This window comes from Hyaena hyaena, unplaced genomic scaffold (assembly GCF_003009895.1).
Source record: "Hyaena hyaena isolate Hyena2069 unplaced genomic scaffold, ASM300989v1 scaffold_460, whole genome shotgun sequence".
Taxonomy (NCBI): Eukaryota; Metazoa; Chordata; class Mammalia; order Carnivora; family Hyaenidae; genus Hyaena; species Hyaena hyaena.
In genome coordinates, this window is record NW_024081091.1 from 611971 (window position 1) to 639576 (window position 27606).

The following is a 27606-nucleotide window of genomic DNA, read 5'->3' on the forward strand; positions in this document are numbered from 1 at the left end:
GGTGTTACACCTTTTATAATTTACCCACAGTTCTTTGATATTCTTTTCATTCTGTTTTATTTTTGTCTCTTTGCTTTTTAGTTTGGGAGGTTCCTATTGATATTTACTCAAGGTCAGAGATTCTTTCCTCAGCCATATCCAGTCCAAATAAACCCATCAAAGGCAAACTTCATATCTGTCAGATTTTGATCACCAGTGTTTTTTATCATTTCCTTATGATTTATAAACCTCTGCTTACATATTTCATCTGTTCTTAGATCCTATTTTGTCTCCAATTAGATCACTTAAGATATGCTTCAAACACCCAGTCTGTATTTCTAACATTCCTGCGATGTTTCATTCTCTTTCCAGCTCTGTCTCTTCAAATTGTCAAAGTGTTATTTATTTATTTATTTGTTTATTTATCTATCTATCTATCTATCATTTGGCGTGCTCTGTAAGTTTTGACTTGATAGCTAGACATGGAATACCCAGTAAAAGGAACAGCTGTGAAGCTGTGAATAGGCCGTTAGTAACGTGGTGGTGACATGTGGAAAAGTGGAAATGTTTTACCTTCTATGATTAAGTCTTGGTTTTTCAGGGACTTTATGACTCTGGACTGTGAAATTTACAAATGATCCTTAGTTGTTTTATTTTCTCCCCATTTACATGGGACAGGATGGCTAACATGGGCTGGAGTTGGGTATTTCTCTTCCCCCATGTGAATTAGGTGGTGATAATACCCCAGCAAGGGAGGCTTTATTAACTGAGAGCAGGCCTTGTTAAGATCAGAATGTTCTTTTATATTTCAAATGGTTTCTTTTTCCCTTCCTTTGCTGGAATCAGGAAGGGATTTTTCTCCAAATTTACTGTGAGAACCTGGTAGAGCTCCATGAAAAATGCACAAAAGTGTAGGGCAGCCCTATGATTTGACTCCCCTGGAGTTTTTAACTGTCAGATTTGCCTGTGCTGAGCCTTCATCAATTTGTCACTTATAGTTCAGTTTTTCCTACTGGGGAACCAGTTCCCCTCGTGACTTCTGCTTAGAGCCTCTGCTCAGGTTTAGTCTTGACTCCCTGTATTCACCTGTTTGCCTCTCCCGCCTTAAGGGCAGTAAATTGTCTTGTACCCTCATCCTTCTTATGGATCCAAAAAAAGTCATTTGCTTTTCAGTCTGTTCAGCTTTTGACTTATTTGAACAGAATGGTGACTTCCAAGCTACTTATATGTAATACTGGAAAACGAGGGTTTCTACTGTGGCTTCATAGGCACAGAGTCAATCGAAATCTCCATGTCCTGGGAGAAATGGAATCTGGAGTGCACAGTTATCTTCCTCTTGGGCTTTTGGATAATATATGGCTTTGCAAAATCAACTGATACCACTTTTTACTATGTAATTAGATGTTTATGTATTTATAAATAAATATATATTATTTTCTTTAATTACACAAATTTTAAAAAGTATATAGATTTGGGGGAAAATATACCATATAGCTGTATACTTAGATAATCTCTTCTCAGAACCAGAATTAATCATATAATCACTTGGAGTTTTTCTTCTTTTGTCATTTTTTCTTTCGTGAAATATATATGTTTGTTTTTGCACATAGTATTTTTAGATATGTTGTTTATTTGAATAGTTAAAAGTGTGCCCTGGCACTATTTATTAAATAGATGTTCATCATGAGTAGTTTACTTTTAAATCTTATCACATATATGAGCTGTGTCTAATGTCCATTTTTGAAGACTGTTGTTTGTGAAACTTATCTCTTTTTTAAAAATTAGTTTCAGGTGTACAACATGGTGATTTGACAAGTCTATATATTATACGATTCTCACAAGTGTAGCTACAATCTGTCAATTTACAATACTATTACCATACAATTATTTATATTCCCTATGCTGTACCATTCATCTATGTGAATTATTCCATAACTGGAAGGTTGTAACGTCTACTCCCCTTCATCCTGTTTTCCTCATCCCTCCATCTTTTTCTATTTTCTAATGTAATTCCAGTATAATTAACACACAATTGTTATATTAGTTTCAGGTGTACAGTATAATGAGTCAACACTTTCATAAAATGACAGTGTTCATCACAATTGCACTCCTCAACAAAATCACCTATATCACACACCACCATCCTTCAGTTATAGATGCTCATAGTTCATCTATTACTATAAAGAAGAACAAGTACCTTCATGTCTTCAATTTATTTTCAGCTATTTCTCCACATTAACTTTAGATTACTATTTCTTAAAATATCTTGCTATACATTTTTAAATGTTTATTTTTGAGAGAAAGACACACACACACACACACACACACACACACACACACACACACACACACAGATAGGATCTGAAGCAGGCTTCATTCACACTGATAGCCAAAGCCTGACACAGGGCTAGAACTCATGAACCACGAGAGCCTGACCTGAACTGCAGACACTTAACCAACTGAGACACCCAAGCACCCCTCTTGCTATAATTTTCAAAGTATTTTTTTATTTAAATATTTTGATTTTCTCAATTTGTTGAATTTGGGTCATAAATTTATTCACACATTCTAGTTGGAAAAATAATAGGCAAGTTTTCACATTATGGCATATGAGCATTTCTGAATATTACATTGATTCCTGAATGTTTATTCATTGTTAGCTTTTATATTATAACATTTGGTTAGCTTTATCATCATTTTTGCTTATTTTTGCTCAGGGTTCAAAAAGTGCATTAAAAATATATTCTATCCTATTTTTCTTTCTTTCATTCTTTAAAATTCTTTTTCATTAGCCTGATCATTTTATTCAGCAATAACCCTTTATAACTTTATGAACTATGTCTGTTTCAATATGTGAAAAAATTTTTTGTGCACTGAAATAATTTTTGATTTAAATTCCTCTAGTATTACTACTTCATCTTTTATAAAATAATCCTATGCACTTGCTCTACTTTTGACTTTTAATATCTTCCTGTGTCCCTTGATTTAGAGGTATTTTTGACAATGTCATACTTTTCTCTGTTTTGTTTTGATGTACTTGGTCAATAAATAGGAAGATATGGAAAAATGAGTTTTCAGGAATTCTGGAAAAACAGACTTTTTTTTTTTTTTAAAAACAGCTAGCCATGGATTCTGCTTCTTACTATAGGACTTAATGTGAACTTACTATGTCTGAATTTCTTTCAGGAAATAGGACAGAACAATATTCATAAGCAATCCCTTAAAGGGAAGTACTTAGATGTTTAGCATAAATTCTGTGGGATCATAATTTAAGCACCCAGAGGTATAGTAATAATTGAGATTTCCAGATGTGTGACAACTACAGGTTCTTGGTTACATTTAGGGACTGTAAACCAAGGGAAACACCCAGATTATGTTACATCTGCTCTTATCCTACGTGGACAACCTAACATTCAACTGGCAATATATTGTTATATTATTTTATTTTTAAATTAGAAATTATGTAAATACCCAATGGTTGGGTATAAATGGTTTCTTCCTGCCAATCAGGAAACTATAGAAATTTAGAATTTTTGCATTTACTAAAATTACTTAGATGTTTGGCTTTCATTGTGTTATTTTATTTTTTCTTGTTATGTCATGCCCTGTAGAGATATTTTTATTTGCCTCTTGTTTTCTTCTTCTCCTGTTCTTCCTCCTCCCCTACCATTTCCCCTCCTTCTCCTTCACTTCCTTCTTCTGTTTCAACAAATCTAGCAGGTACTACTACCGTTTTAATTTTCACAGTAGTCATCTGAAATTATTTTGTTAAAATCATGAATCAATAATAGTTATTGATTCCATAAAGGAATTACCTTACTAGGAAATGGTAAAATTATAAATTTAATGTACACTTTAGAAAGGCAAGAATGCATATTATAACTTCCCCCATAACAACTAAAGCAAATAAATAATAATAAATAACTAAATAACACAACTCAACAACAAATAAAAATAAATTACCTCATTGAAAAGTGGTCAAAGGACTTGAACAGACATTTTCTCTAAAAAGGTACATAAATAATGGCCAATAAGCACATAGGAAGATGCTCAACATAACTTAGCATTAGAAAAATATAAATCAAACCACAATGAATGATAAACATCACTTCATAGTCATTAGGATGGCTCTTCTCAAAAAACAAAACAAAACAAATGAAACCTAGGAAAGAGACAAATGTTGATGGAGATGTGGAAAAATTTGAACCTTGTATAGTACAGATGGGAATGGAAATGATGGAGAGGCTATAGAAATTGGTATGATGGTTCCTAAAAAATTAAACATAGAATTACTATATGACCCAACAATTCTATTTCTGGATATATACACACAAATTTAAAAGCAGAGGTAGAAAGAGATATTTGTGCATCCATGTTCATAGCACCATTATTCAAGTAGCTCAAAGGTGGAAGCAATCCAATGCCTATTCCTGGATGAATGTGTAAGCAAAATGGGGTATGTGTATTCAGTGAGATATCATTCAGACCTTAAAAGAAAAAAAATTGTAACATGTGCTTCAGTATAGATGAACCTTATGTACATGTTACATGTTTACATTTACACAGGTACCTAATTTATAGAGACACAAGGTAGAATGGAAGTGGCCACTGGAACACCTGGGTGGCTCAATTAAGTGTTTGACTTCCGCTTGGGTCATGATCTTGCTGTTTATGGGTTTGAGCCCTGAATAGGGCTCTGGGCTGACAGCTCAGAGCCTGGAGCTTGTTTTGGATTCTGTGACTCCCTCTCTTTCTGCCCCTCCCTCACTCGTACTCTGTCTCTTTCTCTTAAAAATAAATAAATGTTAAAAATTTAGAATGGAGGTGGCCAGGGACTAGGGAAGAGGCAAAAATGGGAGTTTCTATTTCAAAGATAGAGTTTCAATTTGGGAATATGAAAAACTTGTGGAGATGGATAGTGGTGATGGTTGTACCAAAATGTGAATGTACTAATGCCACTAACTATACACTTACAAGTAGTTTAAAAGGTATATTTTATATTATGCATATACTTCCACAGTATGATATTTAGGTATATTTAAACAGACGGACATAGGCTTTCGGCAAGTTTCTGGTATCTGACCAAAAAACCTTTTTATTATGACTTCTGGATAGAAGAAAGAATTTCAGTAATTCATTATTCTTTTTGAAAAACTAGGGTGGAAATATTAATATTTAAGTTGCCTTTAATCAATTCCTTATTTAAAAATCATGGTTAAAATGTATCAACCACATAATGTATCAGTTCTGTGGCTTTTCCTGACCCAGCCAATTCCTTTTCCTAACTTTGCAACTGGATGCTTTGTGCTCCTGTCTTTTTCTGCTGCTAAAGGGTATATGGCAGTTATGACAATTATAGTAGCAAAATGAATATTTAAAAGTAAAAATGGGGCGCCTGGGTGGCTTAGTAGGTTAAGCGTCCGACTTTCGCTTAGGTCATGATCTCGCGGTTCATGGGTTCGAGCCCCGCGTCGGGCTCTGTGCTGACTGCCAGCTCAGAGCCTGGAGCCTGTTTCAGAGTCGGTGACTCCCTCTCTCTGACCCTCCCCTGCTCACGCTGTCTCTCTCTCTCTCTCTCCTAGAAATAAATAAAACATTTTTTTTAAAAAAAAAGTAAAAATGGAGGCCATTGAGGGTCAAAATGCTCTTAGCTACCTTAAAAAGTAGTTTTCCATCTTTCTATTGGGAAAAGCTGTTTCAGAAGTAAATTGTGAATAACACTGCATCGTCCCCCTTGGAATCCTTCCAGCTCTAGCACTTGCTCTCCATCAAGGCTAAAGAGTGTATCTTTATCAGCTACATTGGACTCTTGGATAAGAGCTTACTTTGGGGAACTATAAGTTATTGTATTTTTCTGACACAATACATTTCACAGTGAGAAGTTGCGAGGAGCTGAGTCATAAAATTTATATATTTTCTTCTTTTCAAATGCATTTTATCTGAATAGATGCTTAATTTAAACTTAAACTAGAAGGAACTGCCTGCCTAACATGATTTTTTAAATAGCTCGTATGAAATCAATACTATTTTGCTATAATAATTTATTCTTCAAACTGTTGATATTTACCCATTATTTTTCTTTAACCTTATTTCAGAATTCATGTTACATGTCAGTATATTGGGAGGAATAGCTCAAAGTGAGTAAATTCCTGGCCTTAGGAAAAGATGAACTCTTCTTATCTGTATATAGAGGCACTGCATCTAAGGCCTGATCTTCACAATTTTACTATTGACCCTTGAAAAAACTCTGATAGAGCTAACATTTTCTGTAGAAATATCTTCACATTTGGAATTAAAATTCCAATATAGCTTAAAAGCTATTAATAAAGATTTATGATTTTCTAAAAACAAAGTGGGGTTCTATGAACTCAAATAATTTAGGTGGGGGAGCCACATATATTCATCTATCCGTGACAGTATACCTTCCACACATGTCACTGACATGACCCCAATGTGGGACATGTTCTGATAATTTTTTTCTATTCATAAGTGCTTATTTTGTGTCCATTTCCTTTTGAGCAGGCACTGTAATACCTTAATCCATGGCTAAGTTGAGAAAACTGTAACAATAGACTATTTGATATCCTTTAGTGGGCAGCATTTTAATCAATCCTGTGGCAGGATGTTTATCTGTTTATTTTTCTGGATTTGCAATGAGTTCATCCAGACGAGTTAGTCATCTGATAGAAAGTTAAAGCAAAAGCACTTGCCCTGTGGAACTGAGGGAGTTGGCATCCCTTATTCAAAGCACATGGATAGCTGCTACAGTTCAGCTTCCCACTCTGAAGCTGCCTTTTGAAGAGGAGCGGTATTAATATTCTCCAGAACAGCAATTATCACTCTCCACCAATACAAATACAAATGTGCCATCTTTACTATTCTAAATCTGCAACAATACCTTGGGTACTTGTAAGACAGCTCACCTTCCCACTCTGAGGAATGAATCAGATTCACTGTATAGAGGTGATTATCCTTTTCTATTTTTTGCTCTACTATCATTTAAGTCTAAGGTTATCACATATCCTCCCTGTCATTTTTATGTAGAAAATCCTCAGTGATAAGGTGACAGAGTTTGACAACCCATTTACCTCCCTGGTTACTATCATTCATTCTACTCAATGCTCTGTCTTTATTGTGGAGATATATAGGTAATTGCCTCTTTCTCGAAGATTTTGCAAGATAATCTTGCAGATATTCGACAAAAATTCACAAATGAGACTCCCTAGTCCCAACCATCTGCTCTTTCAGTATTACTTGAGAATTAGTCCTATATAAAAAATGACACATTTTAAAAATACTATACAAGTGAAGGCAGACTAATAGATGAGATCTTCACAGAAATTTGAAGACAACATATTGAAAACCTTTGAAGTTGTAGATTTTTTTAAAAAACCACAAAATAATCATTAAGTATGAAAAAGACAGAAAATATCCACTTCATCCTTATTATCATCATTTCTTAATATGTTTACTCATATGCTAATAAAGCATGGAACTTTGAAAACTTTATTAGCTTCCTTTATTGTAAAAGAGGTTAGCCACATAGAGTTGAAATGTAGTTACTCTAAATAGCACATTTAAAATATGTCTCTATATTAAACAGATTACTTAAAATAAAACAGCTTCAAAGTAAAAGTTAGAATATATGTATTTCCTTTTTTAAAAATTTATTTATTTTGAGAGAGACAGTACGAACAGGGGAGGGGCAGAGAGAATGGGAAAGATAGAATCCCAAGCAGGCTCCACTCTGTCAGCATAAAGCTGACTCTGGGCTTGACTTCATGAACTATTGGATCATGGCCTGTGCCCAAATCTAGAGTAAGAGTTTTAACCTACCAAGCTACCCAGGTGCTCCAGAATGCATGTATTTCTATACTTATATCTTTATTACATTTCACACATTGTGTGTTATCTACTAAACAATAATCATAATTTTATGTTAGCTCATGGAACCTCAGATTTGCATTTTAAACTCAGACTAATAAGTTTATCCTTTGTGATCGAAACTCTTGGATGGACCAATTCTTTGCTTATCTAAATTACCTAATATAAGATAATTGAATGTTAAAATAATCAAGTGAGTTGTGTAAAAAACTAAATCCCACTGTTAATGTAACATAAATAAACTGACAAAAATTTTTCTCACTTGTCAAGAGAAAGTGAGTTTGAAAGGTTTGTTTGGGAATTAGGTCTCAAAAAGTTTTCTCCATACAGAGAAAGAAAACATTACTATATATATGATATAGTATATCAAATAGATATGATTTTAAATGCTTATAATATTTGCAGGGAGTTTTGGTATGTGTGTTCTATTGTTGTTGTTTTTTTTTTTTTTCAGTTTCATGAAGGGAATGTTATTATAGAGTTACAATGTTATCTTACATTTCTGATTCAACTAACATCCTCTTGGGAATTGTCCATCACCTGATAGAATTGGTCTTAGTCTCCATATTTATAAAATAAATACAAATGTTTGTCTCTTCCCACCTCATAATCCATCACGCAACCAGAACTGATGGGGTAGAAGACCAATCAGAAGAGAGACCAATCACATCATCTCTCCAAATAAATTAGAATTAGAATCCTGCTACTTAATGCCAAGTCCCATGGAGGAGAGATTAGAAGGTAAAAATAATCTGGGTTATAGTGATATTGAAAGAAGATTCAAAAACTAAGGAGAAATAAAGTGAGAACCATCACTATGAGACTATGTAGAGTAAAAGAAAATGTTACTAGATCCAAACTATTTTCCAGATGTATGTCCTTCCAGAATATTATTCCCATTTTTTGTTTAGCAATTGTTAACTTTACATGCTAATTCTAATGCAAAACTATAAGTTTATTTATTGCTTTATAATAATCTAAAATGCCTTTCTAATAATGGCACAGATCATATTCTTTTTTTTTTTTAATATTTTTATTTATTTCTAGGGGAGAGAGAGAGAGAGACAGCGTGAGCAGGGGAGGGTCAGAGAGAGAGGGAGTCACAGACTGAAACAGGCTCCAGGCTCTGAGCTGGCAGTCAGCACAGAGCCCGACGCGGGGCTCAAACCCACGAACCGCGAGATCAGGACCTAAGCGAAAGTCGGACGCTTAACCGACTAAGCCACCCAGGCGCCCCGGCACAGATCATATTCTTGACAATTCATGATATCTTTGATCATTTTTTGTTGAAATTTCCATTTGGTTGAATAACCATTTATTCAGTTTAGGATTTTCCTTCTTCCATGTCTCCCAGCATTCTACCTGATGGCAATTAAAGGTCAAAGTATACTGACATGTTGCTTTGGTATTGAAAATGAAGTCTATGAAACCCACAGTCATTCTGGTTCTTTAAAGCTTTCCACTTGTGAGATTTTCTTTTTTTAAATGTTTTATTTATTTTTTTGACAGAGAGAGACAGCGTGAGCAGAGGAAAGTCAGAAAAAGAGGGAGACACAGAATCAGAAGCAGTCTCCAGACTCTGAGCTAGTGTCAGCACAGAGCACGATGTGGGGCTTGAACCCACAAACCGTGAGATCATGACCTGAGCCGAAGTCAGATGCTTAACCTACTGAGCCACCCAGGCGCCCCACTCTTCTTTTTTTTTTTTTTAATGTTCCATTTCTGAGATTTTCAAATCATTCATTCAAATAACTCTTCTTACAAATTTCTGCATTTTTTAAATAGCTCTATAGTCTTGGGCTAAACTTAATGTTCAGAATTTAGTCTCTTTAACAACCATACAGTGCTTTTGGACTTTTCTCACAGAGTCTGGCTTTTGCAAATCCAAAGTACTTTGGCTTTCAAGGCTCTTGACTCTGCTAGAATTTTCAAAAGGCTCTTTGACACTTTCTCCTTAACAATATCAGTTTCTGCTTGAAAACACTTCTTAAAGAATTCTGTGGTAGCTTCCAGAAGCATTGATAGTGTTAGTACTGTGAAAAGACAAAAGGGTTGGGGAATAAATAATATCTCAAGAAGTTCTCTTTTTAAAAAAATATTTTTACTTATTTATTTTGAGAGAGAGAGAGAAAGCATGAGCTGAGGAGGGGCATGGAGAGAGAGAATCCCAAGCAGGCTCCACATTGTCAGCCCAGAGCCTGACAAGGGGCTCATCTCACAAACTGTGAGATCATGACCTGAGCTGAAATCAAGAGTCGAATGTTTAACCAACTGAGCCACCCAGGCACCCCAAGAAGTTATCTTAAAATATTTTCTAGTGAAAAAAATATCTTTTAGTGAATGTATGTTATAAATTTGTCCAAACCCATAGAATGTACAACATTAAGAGTTAACTTTGTAAACTGCAGACTGTGGGTGATCATGATATATCAGTGCAGGTTCATCAATTGTAACTAAGGTGCCACTCTTGGGGTATGTCAATAACAGGAAATACAAAGCATGTGCAGAGGCAAGGGCTCTGTGTGAATTTCTATAGTTTCCATTCAATTTTGCTCTGAACCACAACTTTCTAAAAGTAAAGTCTACTAAAAGCTTCTTAATTTTATCACTAAAATTAAATGTACTCATCATAAAGCACAGAAATTAGTACTCAGTAGTTATTTATTAAGTGTTTCATCTAGGTTAGAGGCATCAACAAATTAATGGATAAGGAGAGGTATAAAAAAAGGCCAGACAAATAATGCATAAATTCAAGAAAGAGTCAATAATTTTAGTAGTAAGATAATAAAAACTAAGTATTTTGTTTTTAAAAAGTAAATGGGCAGACTACAAAAAAAAAAAGAAAAAAAAAGAAAAAAGATAAGGTAAAGTAGTAGTAATATGACTCAATATAGCATCTTTCCTGGTAAAGATGTTCAAATCTATTTCCAAAAGTCAGAAAATAGTAGGTGACATAAATCTACATAGATATATGTCTCTCAAATAATTTGATATCAGTAAATATAATTCCTATGTTGCATATGTTCAGAAATTTTCATTTTATCTTTTAACACAGATAAAGTAGAACATTCTGAATACACAAACACACACACAAAAAGTAAATGGACAGAGTAGAAAAAAGTGCTCTCAATAATATCTAAAGCACTATTTCATTTAAAAAATGTGTTATTTTGCCCAAATGGTCTCCAAGTCCCTTCCAACTTTAACAGTTCATTATTGAATTATACTTGTGTTTCAGTAAATACATATAATTGCAAAACAGATGTAAATCTTATTGTCTTGAATTTTAATTTTTAATATTTTAATTTTTGAATACGTTCAATGTTACAGAATTAAATTTTACTTAGTGGATAGAGAATATGTGAGACTGATCATGAAGAGAACTAATGTTGGCAATGTAGATGAGACAGAGAACTAAGAGTTACATCATCATTTCCTGCTGGGAGCCGCACCAGGCCCCAGCCTTGCTGGATGACAGTCACAGTGAGGAAATGGCAGTGTTTGTACAGCTCCTGCCATGAGAAACGAAAACTGGTATCTCCTTCTGCTACTACTGGTTCATGTTGGAAATGAGCCTGTGGGTATTGACCAAGCCTACAATATTCCCCACACAGATTCCTCATAAGGAAGAGCATATTCCTGCCTTTTCAAAGGAGATTTTAGATGAAAGCATTGTGGATGACTGTCAAAAGGCTCTTCCTATGGGCCTTGCAGATCTAAGACTTAGATAATAAAGGGGGTTAAGAGCACCAACCCCCAAGACATCTTGTGATCGGTATTCTGGAGTGACTTATTATGGCCTTGACTATGCTGATTGCACCCTGTGAAGGAACCTATTGAGGAACTACTTCTTTTGTGATTATGGGAGCAAACATTCTGTTTCCTGAAAGACCTGTTTTTCTTAATACTTCTCCTTAAACAAACAAGCTATTGACCCCTGCTCAGAAAGAACTTCACCCTTTTTATGCTAAAAACATTGTCTTGTATGCTAAAGATACCTTCCTTCCCCATAGGATAAGCATCTAAATCATCTACCTCAATCACTACTGATAAAGGTTATGTAGGAGTCTTCTACAAATCTATGTTCCAGGAAATTCTTACATATCAAAGAAGTTTGTCATCAGAAAACATTGTCTAAGGAAAATACCACTTCTGTGCCATCCCCCAAACACTTAGTTATAAAATAAAGTTGAGTCCCAGTCAGAGCAGAGATGCCTGCCTGGTGACCAGAAAGATTCTCGTGGCTCCCTCATCCCTCCCTCGCCAACACCGTCCATCCTTCACGGACCCCTGGACACGGCCGGAGCTGGCCTCCGGCAGTTTCCTTTTGACATTCCTTGGTAACTGGCTATAAAAAGAACAAATAAACTGAGGTGCCTGGGTGGCTCAGTCCATAAAGCATCCAACTTTTGACTTAGGCTCAGGTCATGGTCTCACAGTTTGTGAGTTGGAGCCCTGCATCGGCCCTGCCCTGACAGTGCAGAACCTGCTTGGGATTCTCTCTCTGCCCCTACTCTACTTTCTCTCTCTCTCAAAAAAAAAAAGTTAGTTAAAAATAAAATATTACCTTCTTTTCATAAAATCACCAATGAGAAAGCCCTTTCCATGTCACCTTGCTTCTTTTCTATCATCCCATCAGCATGATACATTAGAAGAGCAGAAAAGAAAATATATCACACTGGTGAGAGTGTCAAGACTATTCCACATTTAAAGAGAGGAGGATGAGCATATTGTGAACCTATGGTTAGGCAGCCAGGGGCTGTTGCCACTGAAGAGAGCAGTGAAAATGTTGTTAACAGCAAATATCAAATGCTGTGAAGCCTGTTGTTTTAGATGCATGCACTAGCATTGAGTTCCAGTCTTTTTAAAAAGAATATTTTTATTTTTCATACTTAGGCCTAAGCTTTGTGAAATGCTACATGACTGGGTAGGAACTACTAAATCTGCAACATCTAATATATGTCGGGGCTTTTTCTGATTGTCAAACACAAAACAGTTTTTTCCTTGAATTTTTTATACTGAAATCAATGCACACTGAGATGGAATAAACAAAAAATAGGCATTACAGTTTCAAAGGGTAACTATCCATTTATCTATTATTGTTCTTCAATTGAAGACGAATTGAAACATTTGTTCTTCTGTAGGAAAAAGGCATCCCTCAACTAGTTTCCTACCCTATGTCTCAAATTCAGAAAGTTTCACTTCCTAATTTTACATCTTTACCCCTGAGTATACCACATTTCAACTCTTTATATTCTTTACTTTTTCCCAGAATGTTTTCGAGTATCATGGTCTTTTCAAGTATTTATTTTTAGATACAATTTTTTTTTTTTTTTGGTGGGGAGAGCTCACCTCTTTTCACATAACTCCAAAATTTATCTTTATCCTGTCATATTTTTTACTTTTTCAAGTCTTTCCTTCAAAATATTGACCTGGATGGGCGCCTAGATGGCTCAACTGGTTAAGTGTCTGACTCTTGATCTGGGCTCAGTTTCACGATTGATGTATGCCCTGCATCATGCTTTGTGCTGACAGTCCAGAATCCCTTTGTGAGATTCTCTCCCTCTCTCTCTGAGCCTACCCAGGCACATGTGTGCTCTCTCTCTCATTCTCTCTCTCTCTTCTTCAAAATAAATAAATACATTTTAAAAAACAACCTTCAAAATATTGACCTGGATTGATTCATTTATACAGCAACTCAGTGAGGTGATAGTTTGAGCAACTACTCTCTTTTCTATCACTACAGTTATTTTTACACTATAATTTTTCTGCCTGAAAAATTAATTTTATTCTATCTTTAACATTAAAATATACTCCTTTGTAAAGCAATCCTAAAAATAAATGACTTTTTTGTATCTTCCAATATGTAATTTCATTCAGTAATTTGGACAGTTTCAACTCTTCCTGCCATCTGCCTGTCTTTCCGCTGCATTTAGGAATAGTGAAACAAAGTTTGTAGGATGTAGTTTGCAATATAATGAGCCACCATATTTTGTAGTTCAGGATACTAAAGTTCTATATTCAACTGGTTTAAAAAGAAATTTAGTTACAGATAAAGCTTATCCATATATGAATAGATACAACAATCTTGTGATTGCAGAATGAATCAAAAGATAATTTGATAAGCAGACAAGATGTTTATGCCCAGTCATTAAAGAAACTGTTGTCTTTTTATTTTTCTCTTACTTATTACCATAGTCTAATCTGAAATAACCTTCCATTCACTCCATTCTCTTTTGCTTTATTCTTTTCTCTTTGTTTTAATTTTCCTTCAGAAATTTATTGTGTTTCCATTTTTAACTTCTGTTAGTGTTTTCTTGATTAGTTTGGAGAATACAGTAATTTAAGAGACTAGATTACTATCATATAGTATACATAAAAGTCATTAATAAGAGGTATACGCTTTTACTTGAATTTTTATTTTTTCCTTCAAAAACATCATAATACAATTAGATTTTATTTATCCACTGACAGTAGCTATAACTATATATAAATAGAATATGTATAGTATTATCATTATAAATAATAAATTATTTTTGTAAATGATAAAGCATTAAATTGGCATCACCTTATAAAAAAAAAAGCTTATATAAAAAGCTCATAACTGCCGCAAAAGTTTCACACTGCCCACCACGCTCCTCTGAAGTGTCAGCTAATAAACAATACTGATCTTTTTTAAGTTGGTTTAAGCTGCTGCTGAGACTTTCAAAGTGCAATCTATCATTTTGGAGTTAATAGGAAATTTTTTGTATTATTACAAATTAAAAGCATTTATAAAGAATGTCGTTTCATCCCTCTGTAAAGGTTATTTGTCACATTCTTGCTATTATTGGAAAACAATGGTTGTACTCTTACATTTATTTTGATCCCACTGAGCTACCTGTTTGAACAATAATACTTTCTTGAATTTCATTATTTGATGATGTGATTGTGATATTGGATTTCACTGAGATAATCAACATAAATATTACTGGAATTCATGCATAGTGTATACTCCTGCTGTTTTTAAAATGACATAAAAATAAAAATTTCTCTTACAATGTGATGTTACATTTCAAAACAGACCAATATTGAGCACTTCTAAAACTTTTATTAAAGACTTTAGGAATGCTTTTTCCCCTTACAATCAGAATCTATTTGTAGGCTGACTAGATATATGAAATTATTTACTATGCTGTATTTTATAGTTGTTTAAAGTCATGTATATGTCATGATAGCAAATTACAGGTAAAAATTCACTTGGTGTGTCATTTATTTTGTTCAAGTAACGAGCTAAACATTTATACATTTAGAAATGTGTATGCTATAGACTCCTGTTTCCCTTCCACCCCCTAATCCTTATAGAACAATGCAAACATATTCAGGTTATAAAATACATGGGTGTCTGTCATTAAATTTAACATTTTTCCATTGTGAATTTCCTCTAATTTAATGAAGAGTATCTAGCAAACATTCTGAAATAACTTCCCTTTTTTTAATGTTTCTGAGACAGGGAGAGAGAGCATGAGCAGGGTAGGGGGATAGAGAGGAGAAGACAGAGGATCCCAAGTGGGCTCTTTCTGACAGCAGAGAGCCCATTGTCAGGCTCAAACTCACGAACTGTGAGATCATGACCTGAGCTAAAGTCCAATGTTTAACTGACTGAGTCAACCAGCAATGCACTATAATTTCACATTTCTAAATGTGCTGTCTAGGTGTCTAGAAATATTTCATAGAATTTTTATTATGAATGTATCTTGCCTATCCCCACCCCACCCCCCAGAAACGACTTTGGTGGAACATGCTTCAGGTGGTAGTCTAAGTTAATTTTTATAGGTTTTTCCTATAAGTATATAGTCTGACTTTAGAGAAAATGGGAAAATTTCCTGAACTGGTTTACTGAGTTCCTTCCCTTGCTGAGAGAGGAGAAAGAGAAGAGAGAGAGAGATGGAGTGGTGAACACAGCATGAAACTGATGTCAGGAAGGTTAGAACCGTACAAGATCCAGTTATAAATGCCCACTAGAAAAACATGTAAATTTCCTGTTATTAACAATGGAGCCACAAGCATGTATAACTGTACGGGATTTATATGGGATTTGGTGGTGAGCAGTCTGTCAAAGTGACTAATGAACTCAGTTCACTGAGTGTTCCTTAAGTTTCTAATAACCCCAGGACTGCAGGAGGCCTCCTGACTGTTTTGTCCCTGATGCTGCCTAGCTATATCCCTGTGTCAACCTAGTTTTAAAACAGCTGCCTCTCCACAAGAAATTCAATTACCTCAAGACTTTTGTAGGAACACTGAAGATTTTGGAAACAGTGGGAAGGAATCCCTGGAGTAGCAATCAACATTATGTCATCTGGCTCCCCATCCAATGTTCTGTCTCTTTCTCAAACCCATACCTGCCCCATGCCCTGGGTCCTAATTCTTCTCATTTCATTATGCAGAGTTCCTTCTATCTTGCCTGGAATCCTGGCACTCAGCCATTCTGAGTTCTATATTTCAAACTATATGCCAAGAAAGATTATTAAGGCTTAGTCTCAATATTGGAAAACACCTCCCTGAGAACAATTGTCAGGGCAGCTCACCAGGTAAAATAATTTTGTTTAACTCTTTATATAAATAAATACCTCATTCAAAATATATTTAGAATCTGAAGTCTTTTTATAATTTCCACATCACATTTGTGATCAAAGAAATAAAAGCATTTTTTGTTATGTTAATGAGATGACTTGGGAAGCCCCTGGGTAACCTAGAGATGGGGCTGGCTTCCAAGGGGACCAAACTGGTAATTAGTGGGATGAAGCTTTCAGTCCCACCCCAGTCCTTCTACCCCTTTCTCAGGTACGGGAGAAGAGGCGGAGGGCCAGAGGTTTAATTCAATCACCAAATGCCACCAGTTTAACTCACCATGCCTAAAAGATGAAGCCTCCATAATAACCCAAAAAGATGGGGTCCAGAGAGTTTCTAAATTGGTCTACACATAGAGATTTGGGAAGAGTGACATGCTCAGAGAGGGCATGGAAGTTTGTTTTTTTTTTTTTTTTTTACCTGTCCTACCTTGTCTTATGCATCTCTTCAATCTGGCTGGTTCTGAGTTATATGCTTTCATAATCTTCAGGAAATCTAGTAAGTAAAATGTTTCTCTGATATGTGAGCCACCTTAACAAATTAATCCAACCCAGGGAGAAAGTTGATGAAATCTCTAATCTATAGCCAGTTGGTCAGAAACACAAGTGATAACGTGGACTTGCATTTGGCTTCTGAGGTAGGAGAAGAGGGGTGGGGGCATCCTGTAAGACTGAACCCTTATCCTGTAGGATCTGATGCTATCACAAGGTAGACAGTGTCAGAATTGAGTCAAACAGTAGGACACTCAGCTGATGTCAGAGAATTGTTTAGTGTAGGAGAAAAAAAACACTCATCAGAATTGATGTCAGAATCCTAACATTGATCCAATCTACCTTCTGTATCTCTTGAATAATGATATACATCTTCTAACTCCTTTGTTGGCTTCAACTCTTGCCCCTGAACCACACACAGCAAACCGAGGGTCTCTTAATGAAACAGAAGACAAGTTATGTCCCTATTATGTTCAAGATGTCACTTGTGACCCATCTCACCCAGAGTAAAAGAAAACATCTTCTCTGTTCTCATTGTCTTCACCCTTGCTCATGCTTACATAGCCTCCTTTTGCACCCTCTAATACATCAACCTGTCAAGGTTTTGAAATTTGGAACAGTGGCTCAGTCAGTTAAGCATCAGACTTTGGCTCAGTTCATGATCTCACAGATTGTGAGTTCAAGTCCCATATTGGGCTCTGTGCTAACAGCTCACAGCCTGGAGCCTGCTTTGGATTCTGTCTCCTTCTCTCTCAGCCCCTTCTCTGCTTGCACTTTGTCTCTCTCTCTCTCAAAAATAAATAAATATTGTAAAAAATTTAATTTGCTGTTCCATTGTCTAGAATGTTTTTCCTCAAGATATCTGCATTGCTCACTCACTCTTTAACTTGTTTCATGCCTCAGTTCTGTGTCACCTTAATAAAGAGAACTGTAATAAATACCAAGCAATCTTCTACCTCTTGCCAGCAAACACACTCAAAGGCACACCCATTTGTGACGCTTGATGGTTTAGTCAGTTAATTGTTAATCTCTTGATTTCAGCTCAGCTCATAATCTTATGGTTTATGGATTTGAGTGCCACATTAGGCTCTGGATGATAGCACAGAGCCTACTTTGGATTCTCTCTCTCTCTCTCTCTCTCTCTCTGCCCCTCCCCTGCTTGTGTTTGCTCACTCTTTCTCTCTCTCTCTCAAAATAAACAATTTTTTAAAATTCTGATATACTCTAATCCCAATCTCCCTTAATATGTTTTATTTTTTCCATAATACTTATCATCTATACGTCATAACTGGCATCTTAATAAATACTGTATGACTTAAATCTCAGATTTATTTCTTTTGTGTATAGAACATAAAACATTCTGCAAGCATATAACATATATCTCATTTATTTATTAATTTACTCTGCAAACCAATTTTGTTTGCCTCAGTTTATTCAAATGTAAAATAGAAAAAAATTAGCAACTACCACTTATAGCATTTTAAGTGATACAAATACAGAAGATATATTTATGTAATTGGCTGACTGCATAGAATAGAGAAAATTACTCATCAATATTAGCTATTGATATTGCAATTTTCTTGAGAACAGGTAATTATATTAATAATAAAATACATAAATAATAATATCTGTGTTTCTATCAGTAGGTACTTTTAGGTCTAAGAAGCAGAGAGTGAGAGGGTGATTTTTATTAGGAAATTAATTGGAGGAAAGCTCACAGGAAAGGGAGTAAGGAAAGTAGGATTAAGCGTGTGTGTGTGTGTGTGTGTGTGTGTGTGTGTGTGTGTGTGTTGGAGGGGGTGTTAACTGATGTGTTATCTGCTAAAATATAGCTTAAGGTTGATCCCACAGGAAGCTCTGGTCCACAAACTACACCACACAGTTCCACCTAGATACAAAATGACCAAAAATTTGTATCTCCAGGACACTCGGGCAGGACTACAGGAGACAAGGGAGACTAAAAAGGAGGCCCACCTTTGCCTAAAAGCCATGAGAGAGAACTTGTGAGTTTTTAGTGGCCAAGATTCACAACTGCCAAGTGATGGTGTACTCCTGCAAATTGGGACTGGGTAGGTTTTTTTGGGGAGAGGGTAGGTTGCGGATTATAATTTCTTATTGAAAAACAAATACACAACTTTGAATGGATTTAAGGCAAATTGTGCCATAAGCAGACTTTCTTTAAGTAGCTAAACAACGTTTAAAAAACAAGTAACAATGAAAGAAAATGCTTCTAACATCAGATCAGCAGAAAAAATAATGTAGAGTGTCTAGATAGTATACCCATTGTGCAATAGTATAACTTGTAGGAAAATGTGTTGACCATCCATAGTCCACACCTCTACACTTCAACAACATACTGATAATTCCTAAAGAAAACTACTTAAAACTCCCTCATCTGACTAATACCATTTTACTTTGGAGCAGAAAGGCTTAGATATGTCCCTAGCAAGCCACCTGCAACCTGTTACTTGACCAATTTTCTAAAATAAGTTTTCAGGATATTCCCAGTCATATAAGAAGGAACATCCACTACTACCCCTGAAAATTTATTACAATTTCAGAAATTAAAGATAAACTCTTCAGTCGCAGAGTTTGAAATCCACTCACAAATGGCTCCATATATGTTTCCGTAGTGATAATTCATGTCCCTTCTATTCTTTTCCTACCTTGTAATTGAACTCCAATTTGAGATTGGTGATCACACTCAATTTTGTGGCCTCCCAGGAATCCCTGAAACTCACAGAGCATGCTGTGGGATGGTGATTGATTTCTTTCAGTTTGTTTATCTGAAATTTCAAGGAGATTAACAGATGGAATGTCAGATTCAAATGAAGCTTTATTGCTTCAAGCGAAGGAGCAGCAATTAGATTGTTGTCTAAGTAGATTAACACTCTGAACCCCTACCTGCTCCAAATACTTACCACTAGGACAGCAACTATAGATGCTAGGCAGCAGAAACAGCAGCCAAAACATCCTCAGCCATTGATAAAACTTTTATCCTTGAATTATACTTTCTCTTGAATCCATCTGCCAATAATAATAGCTCTTCTGTTACTTATTGCCAAAATAGATGCTGATAGAATAAATTTTAAAGATTTTGATGCCTCATGCTAAAATATGATAAACTGAGAAACATTCAATGATTAAAGTGTCAACAAATGCAGTGCAAACCATCAAACACTTGATGTGGCAAATAAATAATAGAAATGGTCCCTGGGTTGTTGAGAAATCAGACTATTTTTTAAAAGGTACATGTTAAATAATTAAAAATCCACTAGATTTAGCACCTCATGAACCTCTTCCTGATTCAAGTTCAGTTCTACAGTCTTACAGAAATGGATGTACTGAACAGAGTTTTAACAGCCAAACACACAATAGTTTGTAGTCTTGTATATTTTAAATCACTTCTAGATAGACAACCATTCTTTACCTGATATACCGGTCAGCAGTTCACACTGAAGAAACCTACAATACTCTCATTTTGACATGCATACACAACCAGTAGCAGAAGGAGTAACAAAATAAAATACATGAGGGGCGCCTGGGTGGCTTAGTCGGTTAAGCGTCCGACTTTCCGACTTTCGCTTAGGTCATGATCTCGCGGTTTGTGGGTTCGAGCCCCGCGTCGGGCTCTGTGCTGACTGCCAGCTCGGAGCCTGGAGCCTGTTTCAGTCTGTGACTCCCTCTCTCTCTGACCCTCCCCTGCTCACGCTGTCTCTCTCTCCTAGAAATAAATAAAAAAAATAAAACATTAAAAATAAAATAAAATAAAATACATGAGAATAAATATTTTTATATACTTGATATAATTATAATACTTGCTAAGTATTGAATTAAAAGTGGCTAACAATACACAGTACTTTATAGCAGGGGTTCTCAAACTTGACACTGTTGACATTTTTGGCCAGATAATTCCTTATTGTGTGAGATCGTACTGTGCATTGAAGGGTGTTTTGCAACATCTACGACTTCTACAGTCTAGATGATAGTGGTAGAATCATGTTCCCCAAGATGTGACAACCAAAAGTCTCTCCAGAAATTGCCAAATGCCCCATGGGGGCAAGAATCTCCACTTGAAGATCATTGCCTTATAATATATCTAACCGGTGTAAAATCATGTTAATTATTGAGAAGACAAAAGAGACAAAACTGGGACTCATCAGTCAGTAACATTGCTTTTTTTTGAAAGGCTACATGAGACTCTTTGGGCAAGTGAAAGTGCAGTCTTAGGCCCTCTGAAGAGTCAAAGAAAACTGGGTTGTGGAGAAGGCACATAACAGCATGTCAAGCCTACTTTCCTGTGCAATGTACAACCCAAGTCTTCAGAAGCACCTCTGAGACAAAGAAGATAAGAAACCCACTTGCATTCACAGAATTTGCTATCATTTAATGAGAAATATGCAGACAATTTTAGGAACTCTTTATTATTTTTATATCTATAACCACAACATCTGTGGCCTCCAACCACTCCTGACACTCTGGATCAGCCTGTATGAACCACAGTCTGTGAAGTCATGGTTGTAATTTGTGTGTATGCATGGCTAAAAGCAATTTTATTTTCCTAATCCCCTGTCCTAACTTCATACATCACTATTCCTTATGTCAAAGCTTTTCAATACCTATATATTAAATACATCATAAAAAAGAGAATATTGAATTTTCTCTCTCAAGTTTCCTTCAAAATGCTAAAGGACATCCCATCAGAATTTTAAAAATCTACAAAAATTGTTGGGTCTGTTGCATTTCTGCATGTCTTGACAGCAGAGACACCAACTACCTGTATTCTGGTTTATCTGTTCATGGATGTCTGTGTAAATGAAAGGCCTTGGGAGGTAGAGATAATGTTTCCATCCAGAGACAAGAAGAGGCATGCTTACTGTTCAATATAATAAAGTAACATTTCCCTCCAGAACAAAAATTGGTTTATTAGCTATTTAAAAGTATTTGGCTCCCTAAGCCCAGAGTTCCTTGCTTACAATTCACTATATGTGCAGGTGCACCTTTACACTTTTCACATCACCCTATGGGGATTGGGACTCAGGTCATGAAAAGAAGAAGATGCCACTATTCATCATTTTGTGATGAGTAACACAGTCCTTTCTTTCAGTATACAGGAAACTGTGACAGGAAAACTTGTACTTTCTACTCCTCAATGCTGTTTTCTATGCACATTCTTTATCAAGTGTTCTAGTAAAGTGATCCTTGACCCATACTTTACCAGTTTTAGCACTGAAAATTCCACATGTAAGGAAACCCCTTGGTTCTGGAAAAAACAGGATAGTTATTCACACTATAACACCTATGAAAAGTTATTTTCTTTCTCTTCCTTCTTTCTCCTTTCTTCTTTTTCCTTTCTTTCCCTTTTCTTTCTTTTTCTTTCCTTTCTTTCTTTCTTTTTCATCTCTCTCTCTCTCTCTACTTCTTCATACTTTCATTATACCATTATTCAACTAGGACTTTATTTTTTTTTAATGTTTTATTTATTTCTAGGAGAGAGAGAGAGAGAGAGAGAGAGAGACAGCGTGAGCAGGGGATGGTCAGAGAGAGAGGGAGTCACAGACTGAAACAGGCTCCAGGCTCTGAGCTGGCAGTCAGCACAGAGCCCGACGCGGGGCTCGAACCCACGAACCGCGAGATCATGACCTAAGCGAAAGTCGGACACTTAACCGACTAAGCCACCCAGGCGCACCTCAACTAGGACTTTAAAAAGAAGGCACAAAAGAAGTAGTTTCAAGTGACAGGCATTAATAAGAAATATTATGAAATTATGAAATAGGTTTCATAATTAGAAAACAGAAAAAAATTCTTGATGTTTTAATCATTTTAATGTTTATTACCTTACTGCCTACAGATAGCTTTTTATCATATATGTTATTTCTAGGTTCTGAATTGATTCTGTAACTCTTCTCAAATATTTTGTTACCCATTTTGTGGAAGGGTTTGATCCCTCATGCCATTCATCACGCCTAGAAATGATATTTGAATGCTCTTTTCTTGAGGGATTTTATTTCGCACTTCATTAAAATCAGAAATGCCTCTGTTGTTTACTTTAGACAAATAAATGTAAGCAGAACATAACATAGCCCTTCAAGGAGAATTTTCAAGAGCCAGAGAGTGATTCTATCATTGCCCTTTGTTCCCAGAGTGGCATTGGACCAATCCAAAATCTGAATCAGGCTTTCTGTCTTTCCTGTGCACTGATGCAATCACACATGCTAATGAAGGTATCACATTCTCTTTTTGCTAATGTCTTTCTCATTTTCTATTCATTTTAGCTTCAGAAGGGAAAATTATTAGCCACAAGGAAATGTTAAAAGTATTGCTGACTAGTTACCATAGATCAGTAACATAAAACCAAGAAATATTCTGTACTGATAAAAATTTATTTCTATATTGTGAACCATAAGTTTATTCAGGACTACCCTATATATTTTAGGACAGCTAATCTCTCGGACATACAGAAAATAAGGGGAAAAAGAGACAATTAATGTTAATTTGTGAAATTTTAAATGGAATTTAATTTATTATAGACAATAGTCCTGTCATAAAAGAATCTGGACAGGACTGTTGTCTATAATAAATTATGGTAATAAATTTATTAAAGAAAATAATAATTATGTAAAGCCAAATACATAGAAAGAGGGCATAAATTGCTAATATCATAAACGAGAGGGACATTATTACAGATCCCTTGAACATTAAAGGGATAATAAAGGAATATTATGAACTCTGTGCCCATAAATTTTATAACCTCAGTGAAATGGATGGATTCCAGGAAAGAAATAATCTGCCAAAGCTCACATAAGAATAAATAGACAAATTGAATAGGCCTATATTTATTAAAGACATCGAATCAACAACTAATAACCTTATAAAATAGAAAGTACCCAGCCCAGATGGGTTCACTGGTGAATTCTAATAAATACTTCAAAAAAAATTATACCTATTCCCTACATTTTCTTCCAGAATATAAAAGCAGATGGAATACTTCTGAACTCATTCTATGAGGCCAGTATTACCTTATACTAAAACTAGCAAAGACTTTCCAAGAAAATACAACTATACACCAATATCTAAAAGTAATTATAGTAAGATTACAGGATACAGGGCATGTACAAAAGGAATCACTTTCTTTATACCAGCAATAAGCAAGTGGGCTTTTAAATTAAAAAAGAACACAATATAATTTACATTTGTACCCCAAAAGATTAAGTTGTAGATATAAACCTAAAAAAATATATGCATAAGGTCTAGATGAGGAAAAGTACAAGACTGATGAAAGAAAGCAAAAAACTAAATAGACTGATAGCTCATGTTTACGGATAGCAAGACTCAATGTCATCTAGATATCAATACTTTTGAACTTGACCTATAAATTCAATAGTGTCCCAACTAATTCCAGCAAGTTCTTTTGTGAATATCAACAAACTGATTCTAAAGTTTCTATAGAGAAGTAAAAGACTCAAAATAGCCAACACAATATTGAAAAAGAACACTGTTGGAGGATTGACACTACTCAACTTCAAGACTTACTATAAAGTCACAGTAATGAAGACACTGCGGTAGTGGTCAAAGAACAGACAAATAGATCAATGATACAGAACAGAGGATCCAGAAATAGACTCCCATAAGTATAGTTAACTGATCTTTGGCAAGGGTGCAAGTGAAATACAATGAAACAAAGACAATCTTTTCAACAAATGTGTGAGAATACTTGGAAATCCACATGAAAGAATAATGAATCTAGACACAGACCTTACATCTTTTACAAAAACGAACTCAAAATGTCTCATAGACCTAAATGCAACATGCAAAACTCTAAACTCCAAGAAGATAACACAGACAAAAAAAAAATCTTGGACGGACAACATTGAGTATGACAATGACTATAGACATAACACCAAAGATATGATCTGTAAAAAATAAAATAATTGATAAGCTGGACTTCAGAAAATTAAAAACTTCTCTTATGTAAAAGACAGTGTCAAGGTAATGAAGAGACCACACAGACTGGGAGAAAATATTTGCAAACATGTATCTGACAAAGGACTATTATCCAAAATATACAAAGATCTTTTACAATAGTAAGACACAACCTAATTTAAAATACGGCAAAATATTAACCCTGCCAAAGATACAAAGATGGTAAATAAGCACAGGAAAATATGTTCCACATCCTGTGTCACCAGGAAAAAGGCAACTTAAAATAATAATGAGATTATTACACACCTATTAGAATGGCCAAAATCTGGAACACTGATAATACCAAATGGTGGTGAGGATGCTTTGCAAAAAGAATTCTCTTTTGTTGCTGGTGAGAATCCAAAATGGTATAGCCACTTAGGAAGACAGTTTGGTACTTTCTTATAAAACTAAACATGTTCTCAGCATACAATTCATCAATTGTGCTTCTCCATATTTACCCAAATGAGTTGAAAACTTATGGTCACACATAATCCTGAACACAGATGTTTATAGCAGCTTTATTCATAATTGCCCAAACTTGGAAGTAACCATGGTATCCCTCAGGAGGTGAACAGATAAACTGTGGAACATCCAGACAATGGAATATTATTCAGTGCTAAAAATAAATAGCTGTCAAGTCATAGAAAGACATGGAAGAATAATAAATGCATATTACTAAGTAAAATAAGCCAATCTGAAAAGGTAATATATTACATAATTACAACTATATGTCATTCTAGAAATAGGTAAAACTATGGAGACAACAAAAAATATATAGTGACTGCCGTATTAGAGGGAGAGAAGGATGAAGAGGCAAAGTGCATAGAATTTTTAGGCCAGTGAAACTATTAGTATGATACTATAATGACAGATACATGTCACTGTGCATTTTTCTTTTTTTTTTTAATATATATTTTTATTTATTTCTAGGAGAGAGAGAGAGAGACAGCGTGAGCAGGGGAGGGTCAGAGAGAGGGAGATACAGACTCTGAAATAGGCTCCAGGCTCTGAGCTGGCAGTCAGCACAGAGCCCGACGCGGGGCTCAAACCCACGAACCGCGAGATCATGACCTAAGCGAAAGTCGGACGCTTAACCAACTAAGCCACCCAGGCGTCCCTCACTATGCATTTTTCTAAATCCATAGAATGCACAACACCAAATGTGAACTGCAATGTAAACTACAGAATTTGGGTGAATATAATCTGTCAGTGTGAGTTCATCAACTATACCAAATGTTCCACTCTGGTAAAGGATGTTGACAACAGAGGAGGCCAAGTATACGTGGGGTAGGAGGCATAAGGGAAATCTCTGTACTTTACACTCCACTCTGCTAAACGTAAAACTGCTCACAAAATGAAATCTATTTAAAACACACACACACACACACACAACACACACACACACTTCTGCCACCATGGACACATGATTATAGTCCCTGTTTTTCCATAATTAGCAGTTTGGTCATGCACAGGTCGCGAGAGATCTCTGTATTTATTTCCTTATAGAAAAGCCAAGTGATTGAGAACAAAGTCCCTAAGGTTGCTTCAGTTTTAACATTTAGTTATCTCTCTTCAGAATATTATTAACTTTTGTGACATTAATTTCCCACTTTTATGAAGATAATACATATATATTATAATATCAAGTTCTGATAAATTAGGGTTATGCCACCTTTCTCTAAAACCCTTGAATGTTCTTGATTGTGTATATGTGCAACTATTCAGTGCCAATTATACAATATATACAATTTAGGACTTTTTAAAATAACATTGTTTAGCCTGTGTAGAAAGACAAAGTAACTGAAGGTGCAGACCAAATATTGTTCTTTACAGATAAGTGTGGACACACTTCCATGCAGGGTTCAAACTCTGCTACTGCCAATGTTTAGAACTGAATGAAAATATGGGAGTCCAATAATATTCATCATTTGTCATTTCTGAAGGAACACAGTTGTCATGAGTCACCACTTGAGTCAATACTAATTAAGTCTCAAATAACCACCTTTTAAAATGGCATTCTGGCTCTCCATGGGGAGTAACAATAGGCTATCTAAATGTGATGTCAATTTGACTTGTACTTCAGATGATGTGAATCATTCTCATTCTAAAAGAAATTTGCATATAAATCAGGATACATTTAGTTCCTTCTCCAGATCATAGATGGCTGAAGACTCCAAACGAGGTGCTACTCCAAAGATTGGTAACTAGTAGGAAAATTTCACTCTGATATTGAAGCTGGAAAGATTCAACGTAAATTAATGAGATTAGCCATCTGCAGAAGTGACCCATGCTAACAGATGGCTCCTAAACGTGAGAATAATTACACAAGGGTGCTTCTCAAATCTCATTAAAAAGACTAAAATAAAGCCAATGTAGAATAAACTGTGACCTAATTAATTGTAACTCCTTCTATGTAATGTCAGCAGAAGGCTAAGGTATGTCTGAAGTCTGGGGGAGGAAAAGGAGAGAGCCAAAAATCCAGCATTTGTCACTGACTGCATCCAGGCAACATTCATTGAGCACCTACTTATGGGCCAAGCATTATGTAATATGATGGCTCTTACTTAGAAAATAGGAACCACAACATTGAAGATAAATATTTGTATATGCTTGGCAAATATTTCTTTTTGGTGTAGAGGGTTAGATTAAACTACCAGATTTTATCAATACTAGTAAG